General features: G+C 39.4%; 1 protein-coding gene across 2 annotated transcripts in view; it reads left to right on the top strand.

Annotated features, from left to right (window-relative positions):
* The first annotated feature begins 6,158 nt into the window (after positions 1-6,158).
* PPARG (peroxisome proliferator activated receptor gamma) overlaps positions 6,159-15,585 on the top strand; it is a 130,377-nt gene continuing 120,950 nt past the window's right edge. Inside the window, exon 1 of one of the 2 annotated variants that reach the window (XM_044754060.2) lies at positions 6,159-6,295. The gene's annotated coding sequence lies outside the window, so the exon portion shown is untranslated. Of the gene's footprint in view, positions 6,296-6,984; positions 7,244-15,585 lie in introns of those variants that run through there. The other variant, XM_014838392.3, reaches the window with a different exon arrangement.

The raw sequence follows: 15,585 nt of genomic DNA, 5'->3' as shown, positions 1-15,585 counted from the left end.
GATGTTAGCTCAGGGCTAATCTTCCTCAAAAACAAACAAACAGGGACCGGCCTGGTGGTGCAGCTATTAAGTGCGCACGTTCCACTTTGGTGGCATGGCGTTCACTGGTTCAGATCCCCGGTGTGGACGAGGCACTGCTTGGCAAAAGCCATGCTGTGGTAGGCGTCCCACATATAAAAAACCAAACAAACAAAAAAACAGTTTGAAAATTTTATGATGAAATGTGTTTTTGGTATTTGCTTCAGAATTATACAGAAGAGAGGGAGGTGGGTGAGGGTACAGATGAAACAAGATTGGCCATAAACTGAAACTAGGTATGGGTACAAGGGGGTTTCAATATACTATTCTGCCTATTTCTATATATGTCTGACATTTCCATCATAAAAAGTTTTTGCTTTTTAGTTTTATATGACAAAGCCTAGGATCTATAAATTCACATGGGTGTTGAGAGAAAACCATTCTCATACAGAAATCTGGGGTTCATAGTTATTTCAAAATCTACTTATTAGACTAGTGATTTTTTTTTCCCTGATGAAGATTAGCCCTGAGCTAACCTCTCTGCCAATCTTCCTCTACTTTATACATGGGTTGCTACTACAGCATGGCTGATGAGTGGTGTAGGTCTGCACCTGGGATCCAAACCCGTGAACCTGGGCTGCTGAAGTGGAGTGTGCCGAACTTAACCAGTACACCACAGGGCTGGTGCCTAGACTAGTGAGTTTTTCATGCAAAAAAGATAGTAGAGTGTCCATGTATATTGATGACTAAATATGATGTATATATGAAAAAAACCCTTCAATTTAGCACCCAAACTGTGCTTTAATATATTAATGAGTGCCAATCAGAAAAAAACATTCTCAGTGCTTTCATTCAGTTGATAACGTTTATTGAGTTCCTACTAGGAGCCTGACTTGGCACTTTCTTGTGTTATCTCATTGATGACATTATGAGAATATATTATATTTTCATTTTATAGATGAGGAAACTAAGTCTCAGAGAGGATGAGTCTCCTGTTCAAGGTCACAATGAGCAGAGAAAAAAGTCAGGGCTCTTTTTATTCTACCAATACTTAATTAAAACAAAACTCTTGAAAGGGAGAAAAATAGAAAGTAGGACGACTTTCCCATTCTGAAAACTCTGCCACGCCAAAGTGACCAGCAGCTCTCTTCTTCCTAACATCTCCTTGCTCTACTTCCTATCTCCTGATACTTAGAGGCCATTCTGATATGTAAGATAGGTCAATTTTTAGGGGGAAAAGTGGAGAAAAATTGATAAATCAGGGCAAAAGGCTCTCTTTTATTCCCTGAAAATCAAAAGTATTTTTGAGCCTTTAAAGGATGTTTTCAAACCATTAAAACCTTAAAATTTAAATAGTTTAACTCAAAACTATTGAAATTACCAAATGGAATTTCCAAATAGAATTAAATACCATTATTTAATGGTATCGTAATTTAAAAAGGTGTTCACAAATTATGAAAAATATAATAAAATATTTTCAAAAATAGGGAGGGGCCAGCCCAGTGGCACAGCAGTTAAGTTTGCACGTTCCGCTTCAGTGGCCCAGGGTTCAGCGGTTCGGATCCCGGGTGTGGACGTGGCACCACTTGGCAAGCCATGCTGTGGCAGGCGTCCCACATATAAAGTAGAGGAAGATGGGCATGGATGTTAGCTCAGGGCTAATCTTCCTCAAAAAAAAAAAAAAAGGAGTTATTTCATTCAATATGAAAGAGTATTATTGAAGAAACGGCCTTAAAATTATGTCTCTTTCAATTCTTCCAAATTATCTAAAAGAGAGCTCTAAGTTGGGATATTAAGAAAAAACAAAATACTAATTTGGGTATATTCTCCATGTCTCTTATTTTGAACCAATATATATCTGTATTATATTGCAACCTAATGATTCATATATAATCAAGCATTAACTATTAAAATGTTCCAGAAAAAAGATTTATTTATGAGCAACCACTCAAAACAGAAATAGAATGCTGAGTTAAGCAGAGATTTATAGTGAAAAGATCAAGCAATTTGAAGTCAGAGGAAATGGGTTACAAGCCTGGGTTTGGTACTTAAGACCTTGTAACAAATGGGCTAGTCATTTGGTGAGGGGCAAGGTAAGAGGGGACAGAATTGGGAGAGGAGGAGAAAAGGACCTTAATAAAATTCAAAGTGAAATTGGGGGATTGCAGGTAAAATTGCATACCTAGATTTAAAAATCGTGTATAGGATCGTAACAGAGACATTCAGTGTGTGTGGGGGCAGGTGTGGGTGTGTGGGTGGGTGTTTGTTTAACCTGTCCAGCATGTTGAACCGGTTATAATTTTTTAATTTTAAATTAAGATCTTCTAAATCTCCTGGGAATTTATGGCGTCTAGAGATTGGTAAATGACATCTCAGATAAAGAGGAAGAGCAAGTGTTGGAGCCACGATTGCACCCAGCTGCCATAAAGAAGAAATTCGACTGGATGACTGGAAACGCACTACGTTAAGTTTCCCAAACAAACTGTAAAATGGCTAAATGTCACTATCAATGCCAATACTCCGGCTGAACCCTTCAAAAATAAAATTTGAGTCATGATTTAAAATTTTTCCCTTAAAAAGTAATATACCAGTATTTGAAAATCCTTGAGGTCCGTCAATGGGGCTAGTGTAAGTATACCTGGAGTAAAATGGGAATCAATTCAGTTATGGCCAACTCCCACTGCTAGACCTGCACTTCCTTCCCAATATAATAAACGTAGTATGCAACTATGAACCTGGGAACAAAGTTCCCCTAGTTGGAAGTAAAGCAAATATATCTGCAAATCTCAAATGAGATAAACAACTGAGTATTAACTGCAAAAAAATAAGTGCCGTGGGACCAAACATCAATATTTGGAAGCAGTCTTTGTGCCTGGGGAAAACTGAACCAAGGCGTAATTTTTTATCTCTAGAAACTACGTATGGATGGGACTGGATGAGCGCGCTGCTACGGGTGGAGACCACATGCTGTTTATCATTTTATCCCCGGCACTTAGCAGAGGGCCTGGCACAAAATAAGCACTCAATAAATGTTTGTGGAATGAAAGAATTCGACGACGATAGTTTATACAGTGTTTTTCCAACTTTCAAAAATGTGGCCCATAGTAAGAAACACATTTTACACCAACTCCTGGTACATACAAACATGCACATATATAACACAAAAGTTATGAAACAACACTTTCTCTAATTCTGGAGGTGCATTTTGATAGTTTCTGTTTTCTTCTATTCTGTTCTGTTTTGTTGACATAAAAAAAAAGTTGGTTACGACCCAGTAAATTGATTTCATAACCCACTAATGGATCAAGACCAATAGTTTAAAAAATAGATTTATGCTATTTCTATTTCTGTTGCTTAACTTCTTACATTTATAGACTTCCCGAACTATGAATCACTTTTAAAAATCACAAATTTTTTTTACCTAGAGGGAGTTTAGAAAGTATTCAGAACAACTCTAAAATGTCACACCAGGTAAGCGTTCCCTGTGGTGGGATTCTCTTTAGTCAGTGTGGTTAAATTACTGGAATTTACCCACCAAAAGCAGATTGGCCCTACCTCACACCATACACAAAATTTAATTCAAAATGGATCACAGACCTAAACGCAAGAGCTAGACCTATAAAACTCTTAGCAGGAAACTTAGGAGTAAAATTTTATGGCTTTGGATTAGGCATTGATATGCCACCAAAATAAAAATAGATGAAGTGGATTTCATCAAAATTAAAAACTCTTGTGCTTCAAATGATGCCATTAAGAAAGTCAAAAGACAGCTTACAGGAGGGAAGAATACATTTGCAAATTACATATCTGATAAGAGACTTGTATATAGAATATATAAATAATTCTTATAACAATAATAAAAGACAACCCAATTGAAAAATGGGCAAAGGATTTAAATATACTTTTCTTCAAAGAGGATGCACAAACAGCCAATAAGCATATGACAAGATTCTTGTACGATTAGTCATTGGGGAAATGCAAATCAAAACCACAATGAGATACTACTTCATACCCGTTAGGTTGGCTAAAATGAAAAAGATAGACAATAGCAAGTGTTGACAAGGATGGGGAGAAATTAGAACCCTTACATATTGCTGATGACAACGTAAAATTGTGCAGCTGCTTTGGAAAACAGGCTGGCAGTTCCTCAAAAAGTTAAACATAGAGTTAACATATGATCCATCAATTCTGCTCATAGGTATATCCCCAAAAGGAATGAAAGCTATGTCCACACACAGCCTTGTACATAACTGTTTATAGCAACATTATTCCTAATAGCCAAAAAGTGAAAACAACCCAAAGATTCACCAAGTGATGGATAAATAAACAAAATGTGATATATCCATACAATGGAATATTATTGGGCCATAAAAAGGAATGAAATACTGATACATGTTCCAATATGGAGGATCCTCAAAAACATTATGCTAGGTGAAAGAAGTCAGTCACAAAAAACCTTGTATTATTTGATTCCATTTATATGAAACGTCCAAAATAAGTAAGTCTATAGAAACAGAAATAGATTAGTGGTTGCTAGTGTTAGGAGGAATGACCGCTAATGCATAGAAGGTTTCTTTTGGGCGTCATGAAAATGTTCTAAAATTAGATTATGGTGATGGTGGCACAACTCTTTTAATAAACTAAAGATCACTGAATTGTACATTTAAAATATATGGTATTTAAATTTTAGATATTGTAAATTATATCTCAGTAAAGCTGTTACCAAAAAAAAAGCAGATTGGGGGCCGGTGTATCCTCCAGTTCTGCAGTCCGGGTTCAAGGGTTCAGATCCCAGGTGTGGACCTACACCATTTGTCAGCCATGCTGTGGCAGTGACCACCTATAAAGTGGAGGAAGATTGGCAGAGACGTTAGCTCAGAAAAAAAAAAAAAAGCAGATTGAAACTCTGGAATGATCAAGAAGTAGGATGCATGCACCAGTTCTATGCCTGAATGTAGAATGTTGAGCCATGTGAACCTGACCACCTAAACGGCAGGCAAAGAAATGGGATTTTTCAGTAGTCAATAAAATGGTCTTCCTTGAGGTCCCTATCGAGCTGTGGCTCTTAACTTATTTTAGGGGATGGAGTGGAAGGACATGAATCTGTTGATTTAAAATCTCTGAACCTTCTGGGAAGTGATACTTATCCTCTGTAAATTTACTTCAAACTGCAAATGAAGACCTTCTGCACTAGAGGGGAAAGAACTAAGCATTCCCAACAAATTAAGATACCAAAGGACTGGAGAGCATCCTGGGCAAGCCATTGATAAGCTTCTTGAAGTCAGGGACCTTATTCATCTTTGCCTCTCCAAGGAGGGCCAGGGCTAGAACAGGATGTTCAGTAAATGAGATTGGACGAGGGGAAAGAAAGGCAGGCCTCGAGTCCAGAAGAACAGAGGCTTTCTGACTGGGCGTCTGTCATTCGCTTTGGACGGATCTTGATGGAGAGCGCGCCAGGAAAAGAAGCTGCCCACAGCCTACCCGGGACGTTTATGAGGCAGCATGCCCCCAAACTGCTTCCGAAACTTGAAAACTTGAGATTCCCATGCCCCACGTCCCGCCCCACCCCCACCCCACGTGTCTGGGTCCCTCAGTGTAAGAAACACTGCTGAAGAATTTAAGAAATTCTGTTAATGAGTTTAAGAAATGCTTTTAATGATTAAAACTAAAACTCTGTCACTTTAAGCGAGTAACGAATACCAGGGTGAAGTACAAATGCAAAAGGGGGCCGCTGAAAGTGTTCAGCACCATTAGATTATCAGATAAAAACCAGGTGACGCTAAATATGCTCTAACTTAATTTTACTTTTTAAAGAATGTCGTTGCAAAGAACAACTTGAGAAAAAAATCTCGCAGACCACTGCGCCAAGGGCGAGACCCAGCGGCCTAGAGATGGAGGGCGGGCTCCGGGGCCCCACTCCTCGGGCTCGACCCTGAAGTGACCGTGGGCATCTCTGGGAGCTTCGCCCGGGTCCCTCCTCTCTAAGATGGGACCACTTCTGGGCCGCCTCCCAGCGGCGGCCGTGAGGAACAAACGAGGCCGGGCGCACGGAAGGCGCTCGCGGAGAGCCGGCCGCCGCGGCCAGGGGCCCTACTGTGCGCCGGGCGGCGGGCCGGGGCCGCGCGCTCCCCGCCCGTCCGCGCGCCCCCGCGCCCCCGCGCCCCCGCGCCCCGGCAGGCGGGGCCCACCGCGCTCGGAGCCCGCGCCGCCGCCTGGGGCGCTCGGGTCGCCCGCTGGGACGCCGGAGCGGGGCGCCACGCCGCCGCGGCCGCCGCAGGTCAGCGCCGGGGTGCCCGGCGGGCCGGGGGATGCGGGGCGAGGGGACCCGGAGGGAGGCGCGCGCTGAGCCGTCCGGGACCGAGGGGGTCGGGGCTGGGCGCTCGCGGGGCTGAGGGGACCGGGACTGACAGGGTCTCTGGCTGCGGGGCGGCGGTCAGAGGGTCGTGGGCGAGGGGACCGAGGCTGACAGTCCCCAGGGAGGGTGGCGCCCCGAGGAGCCGTCCCGGCGTGAGGGGCGCACCAGGCGGCGGAGGGCACGGGCTGCCCCGCGAGCGCCTCCGCGAGCCGCGGTCCCGCACCCGGCGCCACGGGCCCCTCGGGGGCGCGCCTGCGGGCGATCCGGGAGAGCCGGGACCTCTGGGGCCGAAGCGCGGAGTCCCGTGCGTGTCCGTCCCGCGGCCATGGAGTCCTCCTGCTCGGACTCCAGAACCCAGGCGGCGATCAGTGTCTGTGGGTCGCAGTGACAGTTGAGCAAGGGGCGCACTTGGGGTCACCTAGCCTCAGCGCCCTTAAGCACTGTGCTGGCCCTGGGCCGCGTGGAGGGGCTGGGATGTGGGCTGGGTTCCCCAGGGCTGTAGGAGATGGAGGAGGCGCCCCCTCCCACACCGCCAAGGTTTGGAAAGGTAGAATTACGGTGTCGTGGGCTCCCACACGTGCCAGGCTCGAATACTGCTCCACTCTGTAGTCGAACTGAGGCAGGGAGCGGCAGGGTGGCTTAACAGAAATCACGGGTCCCACGGCAGAGGGGGTGGAAGGTGGCTGTGAGTTGTGGTACTTTATGCCTTGGTATTTGGGGAGGAGCCTAAGGTAAGGAGGCAGAAACTGGGAGTAACCTATCTGCTGCTTTTATATAAGGTCAGTTGTTAGGTAAAGAAGGGGCCTTTACCTCTGCTGGTGATCAGAAGGCTGCATTTCTAAGTTTTCCTTGTTAGCTCCCATCGCTTAGGTGAGTCGGCGCACCGTGTATTGCATTTTGTTGAAATGTTTTGGTGATGTGTTCAAAATCTGCAAGATGATGCTGATGAGTATATTATATCCTTGTTATTTTGCTGTGCTCTTGTTTACCTGAGAATCTCATGCATCTGGGTCTGAGGATAATGGTTGGGAAAATAACGTCAATTATTTAGGAGAAAGTAGTCTGCCATGAAGAAGCTAAAGTTTTTCTTCCTCTCCTTTCAAGATTGGGGACAGAGTGTAAAATTAATTTGTATAAATTATCATCCAGAAACAAAACCAGGCAAGATGATGAACTGAGTAGTAGGAAACCTGTTGCTGGAGAAACTCTTGATTTTGAAGCACATTTTTTTAACGTCAACTGTTTTTGTCATTCATGAAACAAATTGTAACTGGAGTTACTGAGAGCAAGTCAGTAACTTTACTAAAGGACCTGGGCAGGTCTTTGGCATCTCAGTTGTTCCGTGGCGGTCTTCCTGTCTGTAGCTGAGTGATCGATGGCTGACTGAAAGCAGAACCAGCCTGCTGGTGCTAGATGATTTAGAAAACCCTGCTAGTAGAGAGACTGACAAAGACCTTCACTGTGGCTTCTCTCTCAAGAAACACCTTTCACTCCTATGAAAGTTGAACAGAAAATGCTCATAGGTGCTGCCAGTTAGCATTCGAGGTGGTATTGCAAAAGATTCCGTTCCAGTTCTGAAATAGTTTTTGTGTTGTCTATTGTCAGTCAGATTCACTGTGAAGTTAATATGGTACTTTGGTATTCTTTAATATATGAAATTGTAAAACTAATGTCATGTTCGCCAAAAAGTAAAGTTTGCTACAAAACCATCCATTTTTGTCCTACTGTATACTGCGTATAATTTTTCTCCTTTATTTGCGATGTTTGATACCTCACTTGCTGATACTTATATCTTAAATTAAAAGATCTTTGAATCAACTAGTGACCATCTCAAGTTTTTGCAACTCACTGGAAGGAAAAAAAATTAGTGATTTTGTTTTTAAATCGCAATTCTTTTTCATGTTTAGGAGTTTTTTCTACCTTTTATAACTATTGTAAAACCATGGCATCAGTGAAGTATAAGGGTTTGGAGAATTCCAGGCTGAGGTTTTTTAGGCACGGTTTGCTCGTTCTTTCAAATTTAAAAGAATATAATTTCTTTTTAAAATTAAAACTAAAATGTCCACCAGCATCATGTTCTTTGTTAAATTTAGAGTACTTGGAAAATATTTTTGTGGTTGGTATTTTTAATAATTAAATATATTATTTTCTTTGAAGGGACCAGTTTCCATAATGTTCACTTTTTTCCATATTTGAGAACTACATTTAAAAAATGATAAATTACAATTTAAAAAATTGGAATATTAATTTCAAAATCCCTATGATGTTTAAAATTTATACAGGAGAAAAAGTGTGGCTTTAGGAATATGAGTTAGAAATGCATTACTGATCAAGGCTAATTGCTTTTAATTAGTGAGTTATATGACTCTAAACAATACTGATTTTCTCTTCTGTAATTCTCTGAAAATAAAGGTGTTTACCACTTACTTTAATTATCAAGATAATTATGCATGTGAACGCTGTGTGAAAGGCACTGCTGTGAAAACACATACAAATATTATAATACATTTCATTTAGTTTTCAAATTGAGGAAAGGTTGTTAATAACAGGAGACTTTAGTGGAGTGGGAAAAAAATGTTAAAGTAATATTTTACAAATGTTTTATGTATCCTACCCTCTACTTTCGCTTCTTTCACAGGGTCTGTATATGCCCAGTGGATAGGAGAGAAAACGTTGGTCATTCTAATTTGTGGGTGTTCTTCTTCTGAATTCATTGTCACTTGAATTTGGAACTATATATCATAAGGTGTGGCAGACGTACTGGAAGAATTTTTTGATCTCTTAGGATTCCACTAAATAAATATTGTAGAGAATTTTTGAATCACTAGTCAAGAAAACCTGATTTAAGTCACCAGTCTATAAGCGTAAACATATGCTCTCCACCTTAAAAATTGTTAAACTGAATTTCTAACTTGCTTCTCTTGTTTTTCCTAGCAGATCTCCATATTAAGGTAGTTGATTTCTTGAGTTCTTCCTTACTCTCCTTCTTTAAGGCCTAAAAGCAACAAAAAGGTCAACGATTTAAAACGCTTACGAAGGTTTTTTGAAACTGATCTAATTTGATTCCACAGAAGTTTAGTAAGATCTCTGAGTAAACATCTTGAAAGCTTCGACAGCCCCAGCGTAACATATTCAGTCAGTGTCATAGCATTCTAGATAAAATTTAAAATTGAAGATTATTTGAAATCTTCCTGGGTTTTAAAAATTTATTATTTGTCTTTTATCACAATTCAGAGGTAGATTTTGGGGTTTTATATGGTATATATTTCAAGTCTTATTAATAGAAAAATTTTATAAAAATTGTTTTAATTTTTATTTACCTAAAATACTTAAGTAGGTTTTAGAAGGAAATTAGCTCAAATACAAAAGGCCTTATTTTGGGGAAAACTTTTGTAGATGTTAAGACAACAGCTATCACAAATAATAGTATATACTTAAATTATTTTTTTATTTTTAAAAACAGGCTTATATATTCTTAATATTTTTCTTCAGTAATCAATGCACATCAGTATTTTAATACCGATATTTCATTCAGAATATGAATGTTGACATTTTTAACTGGTTCAGTTACTTTCTGGGGGCAAGTCACTTATCCTTTCGAGCTCTTCGTTCCTTATCTGGGAATAGGGAAAGTATTGTAGTTATTGTTTCATGCTTTTTGGGGTATGATTTTTAAGACTTTATCCATAAACCGTGTATCTTAAGTGTTATGACTTTGGCTCTGAATTTAATCGAGCTGATATTTTAAAGAGAAGCTTCATGGTTGTCTCCGTCATAGCTAACTCTTTTATAGATGTTAATAGTTCACCCTAGTACTAATTTTGAGGTTATTGCTAAGAATGAACTGAAGATAATGCTTGCCGTATGGTGATCAATTTATAAAATGTTTCTGGAAATATAGCATCATTATTCAATTTAAAATTATATTTCTTATTCCCTGATGACTTCGGACAAAAGTCAGCGTAGTGCTTATTTTTGTTTTATTGATATCGTCTTTGTGAGTCCTGTGTAGACACAGTGTGGATCCTCTTGTGTCAATATTGTATATCTCATGCGTCTAGAAGGCACAGATTGTGCTTTTATTGGATGAAGTTCTATTCTTTACATGTTTTGTGGTGTACTCTGTACTTATTGTATGTCACCCAGGAGCAAGTTTGTGTCACAGCCTAAAAGACAAATGGTGACTTGTGCTTGTCATAAGAACTGGGTCTCTTCCTAACAAGCTATAACCAAAAGTAGTCTTTTAGTGGCTCAAAAATTAATGCCCCCTAGTAAGGCACTAATTTACTAGTAGGGAATAATTGGAAAAGCATGTAATTAACTGTACATCATCCAAATAAAGCATTTAAATTCTCCTTATGAATTGTTAAATAAGACATTTTATCATGAAGTGTCTCCTATGTAAGAAAGTAAGCGGGCTTGGTCCCAGGCTGGAACCCCACTCTGTTCCTGGAATATGGAGCTACACAGCCCAAGTAGGACATAACCAGAAGGATGGGGAAGCAGAGGGCAAAGAAAGGCTGGGGCCAGTGCCTGTAGTTGAGTGAGTGCTCCATTTTCCTGTGCCTTCCCCTTTTGGGGTGGAGAGCGGGGAGCAGCATTGACTTCCATCTCTTAATAGTGCAGTTTGTGCTTTCCCAGAGTCATTGCTGTGCCTTCAGCTATTCCAGTGACCAGGCCGTCCTTAACTGGAAGATCTTTGCTGAGACAGATGCAGTGGGTCTCCATTCCCTGCTGTGATTTCTCAGATACGAAGGGAAAAACAATGAAGCAATCAATTCATGCAACACGAATCAACTAGAATAGAGATTTCTAACCTTCCAGTCAGAAATTAAACTAGACCATATAGTAGTTGAGTTCAATTTGATTCGGTGTCTGTTTATGAAACATTTTAATTCCACTTCATTGATTTTAGAAAATAAATTCATTGTCAGTTTTAACCGATGCACTATTTTTTTAAAAAAACTTTAATTTGTGGACTCATCTAAGAGAATTATACTATGTGGATAAGACTTACTGAGACAGATTTTCTGACCTTCTGCGAAGAGTTCAAATTAGCATAAACCGGGGGTGAGAATTCCTTCACAGTTGACGGCAGATAAGGAGAAGGCAGATATGAGGGGGTAGAAAAGTAGGGAAATACCCTGAGTGGGAGTGTGAGAGATCTGAGTATGGTCACCTCCCACAGTAAGTAGGTTGCGTAGTTACTGTGCATGGATCTAACATAAAAGGTTGGTTTCTAAGAATTTACCTTGCTCCTCAGTGACACCATAGAATTTCAGAGTAGGTTTAAATTCTAAAGTTGCCACTTAGCAGTGTTACTCTCTCTGGCTCTATAAGTTGCTTCAGGAGAGAATCTGGGAGAGTGAATGGCAGGAGGATATTCTTATCCTGTATGTTGAAGGAATAAGTTTTCATTTATAGTGAAGGCAATGAGGAAACGTACCTGTCAGACTACCTGTGTACAACATGAAGTGCTGGAAAGAACCCCGTAACCTGACTCCACCCCACTGGCTGTCACGCCACCTGGAAAACTGTCTTTGTCATTTGAAAGTTTGGAGTCTACTTTCAAAATGCCAGTATTTCTAGCAAAGTTAATTCTTTAAATCACTATCAGCAAAAATTTGAGAGGTTATTTCCTGGTTTCCTTGCTACCTGAAAATAAGGCCTTTAAAGAATAGGAAACACACTTAGAGTTTGAAAGAGGGGATCAGGAGAAAGAAAACGTAAAGTGATTCATGTCCCGGTTTCTCCACACACCAGCTTTCATGTAACAAAATATGAAAATAGCCATTCAAAATAGTCGTGATAGGAAAGGATATATTCGCCCATATGTGCCTTTGTTTTTCTCTTAAAAATCAACACAAGTTGTAATTCTTCCTTCAACCATTATTTTCTTCAAAGAAAACAAATTGTTATTTCCAAACATCGATTTACCTAGGAAATGTTATCAAGATTAAGGTTATGAGTTAGTAGTTGGTTAATGTAATCAAATGTCTGTTACTTCTATGTCTTTTTATTTTCTCTGCAATGTTGGACAAATTATCTAGTCTCTTCATGACTTCCTTCTCCCAGGCTTTGAAAGTAGCTTTCTAATAGATTGAAATGAGAGGAATCTTTCAAGCACGTCAGAAAAAATCTGCCGAAGAAGTATGACGAATGCTTAATGCTTTGGCAGATCCACAGATCATAAGATTTCATACATGCTTTGTTTTTTCTTTTATTTTTTTGTCTGAAATAGTTGTGGCAAGCCAACACATCTCTGTTAGAAATTGAAGCTTCGTAGCCACCTCAAAAGCGAGTTCATTAATTCTGTGAATCAGCTGATAGGCAGTGCTTTACAGTCAGGCATGGCCACCCTCCTGCCTATGACTAAGCTCACTGTTTACTTGTCCGTCACTTTTTCCGCAGTTTTGCTGAAGTCTGAATCCAGAGCAGGGGATCCTGAAGTCTTACCTGACTGAATGTTGTTCTTCTCTGTCACTTGATAATTATCTGTGTAAACAAGTTTTTGATTGCATATGGAAAAGTACTTATATAAATTCTTTCTCTTCTTTTACACGGTGGATAGAGTTATGAAAGACAAAAAACATGAATGGTGTATATATAAATAGGATACTTTAACAAATTATTTGCATATGTCAATAAAATCCAGAAGAGTGAAGAAAATACCCAGGCATTTGCCAATGTAGATTATTACATGTTTTCCTAAAGCATTTGAAACTAATTAGAAACATCCTGGCTTTATTTAAAGGCAATATAATATATTTTTAAACTTTATTTTCATCAAGGTCCAAATTTGTTGGCTGTTAGGACTAGGGCGGTACAATATCTATAAAAATATAGATTATCCGTTTCTTGAAGCAAGTGTTGACTGAGTTTTACTCATCTATCTCCAGCATATAGCACAGTACTTACTAGGCACTCGATAAATATTTTAAGAAGAATAAAGAAATGGTGTAAGGCCGGGGTTCTCAAAGTGTGGTCCTTGGACCAGCAGCATCAGCATCTTCTGGGAACTTGGTAGAAATGCAGACTCTCGGGCCCCACCCGAGACCTACTGAATTAGGAACTCTGGGGATGTGTGTTAACAAGCTCTCCAGGCCATTCTGATGTGTGATGTCTGTTTTGGAACCCTTCACCCAAGATGATTCTTGCATTTGATCTGATAGCCTAAAGCTCCTTGGTCAGTGCACTTAGTTTCGATTATTTTTAGGAGGCCTTACTCTTGCCTATAGTTAAGTTCTTTGCCATATTCTCCCCATTGGTGGAATCTCTTGGGATCATCCTGTGAAATTAGCCCCATTGGTTTGGCATGTTATTACTTAGAGAAGCTCAGTGTTGTTGTCAGAAAGCTTTTATCAAGAAAGGCTAGCTAGCTCAGCTCAGTCTAAGTGTCACTGGTTCTTCTCGCCATAGAATGGTTGCCAGGAATCCTGGGTCTCCAAGTTCAAAGACTACAGCTTCAAAGACTGGATTTATAAGATCACTGAGGATGATTCACCCCTAGAGGACTCACATTAAACAGACTTACAAGATACAGATTTGTAAACCTCAATTCCAGTTTAATAATTGTAGAAAATATACCCTTCCTAGTGATTGTTGATGAGAGTTTTTTTTTTCTTTAGTTCTAAAATTCTATGATTCAGGAATTGAAGAAACTTGTACTCTTGTGTATCTCTGGTGTCACTACGATTTAGTTCAGGCTGCTTAGAAAGCAATTGGATGATATATTGCACACTTTGATGTTATACCGCCACTTCTGGGACTTTTTCCCAAGAGATGGAGGATATAGGAAAAACCACATACACAAAGACTTTCATAAAAGCGTTGTTATAGGAACCAGTATTTGGAAGTAACTTAAATATTTAACTGCAGGGGAATGGTTAAGTAAATTATGGTGTAATCACTAGGTGGAATGTTACACAGTTATCAGTGAAAATTTAGAAAATTACTGGCAAATCTGAAAGGTATTAAGTAAAAAAAGTAGCATAAAAATATATGTGCAATATTGATTGCAACCTCATATAAACATACGTACATGGAAAAGTCTGGAAGGGAACATACAGAAATTATGATAGTTATATGAAAATAGTGAGGTTATGGAAAGCTTTTTGTTTGTTTTTATATTTTCCTCTTTTCCAAAGTTTAGCCATATAAAATTACTTACATAATTAAAAGCATCCATTTATAGCTTTCTTTTTTTTAGTGTGCCTATGACCCTGATCAGTAAAGATCAAGGCAAAGAGTAAATTAAACATTGAGAATCCTCTAGCTATTTTATTCCTTTAAGGCCATTGAAGAAGTGTAAGGCACTGTGTGAATTCTTTCCTGTTGTACCCAATTTTATTTTCATAATTAATTTTTTTTTCACATATGGAGTTTCCCTGTACTCTTTGCTTGACTAGCCTCTTTTTGGGAGGGAAAAAAAAAATCCTGTCTCTCTGTTCCAGCCTCTTAATTTTCCCAGCCGTACACAAGGTTTGATTTTGCTGATTTCTTTGGGCTGGTGTTCTATTTGATCTCGAGCGTACACTGACAAGCAGCTTTTTAAAAATAGTTTCCAGAGTTATTTTATTTTAAAGCCACCTTCATTTAAATTTTTTTCTAAAAAATATGTATATTTATTGTGGGTTTTTTTCCTAAAATTGAATAACCTCACGAAGGAGTTATTTGGTTTTCCAACTCTTGACAGAATGCTGAACTTGTAATTGTAAATAGCAGCTGATACAGAAGCATATGAAGGTGAACTGTGACTACAAATGGTCATCATGAGACCTTGATATAATCGGTGGTAATATAATTTTTGAAGTAACAAGATTTAAAATAACAAGTGCGTAGAGTTTTTCAAAATCTAGTGAGCCCTCTGAGTGAAAACGGTGAGGGAATGTTTATACATGTGTATGAAAGTGTATATATGCAAACACACAGCAATAGCCTTTGAATTAATTAATTTTTCCTTTTTTCTGTTACATTGTTCTAGAAATCCCAAAGGGAAAATTAAGTGGTTTTGCCTTTGACCCCGACTACAGGTTACATTTTTCATGTCACTTTCTTTGGGACTTCTTTTGAGAAATTTGTATCAGCTTGATGTCTTTAGAATAAACTTTATCTTAAGTGAAAAAGTTTTAAAAACTTTTTAGAAATTTTATATCAGTGATACTAAATATTTCTCTTTTCTTTCTGCCTCCCCTGTTTCTGATGGTTTAATC

Source organism: Equus asinus, chromosome 21 (assembly GCF_041296235.1).
Source record: "Equus asinus isolate D_3611 breed Donkey chromosome 21, EquAss-T2T_v2, whole genome shotgun sequence".
Taxonomy (NCBI): domain Eukaryota; kingdom Metazoa; phylum Chordata; class Mammalia; order Perissodactyla; family Equidae; genus Equus; species Equus asinus.
Note: the sequence above shows the minus strand (reverse complement) of the source record. Positions and strands in the feature narration are given on the sequence as shown.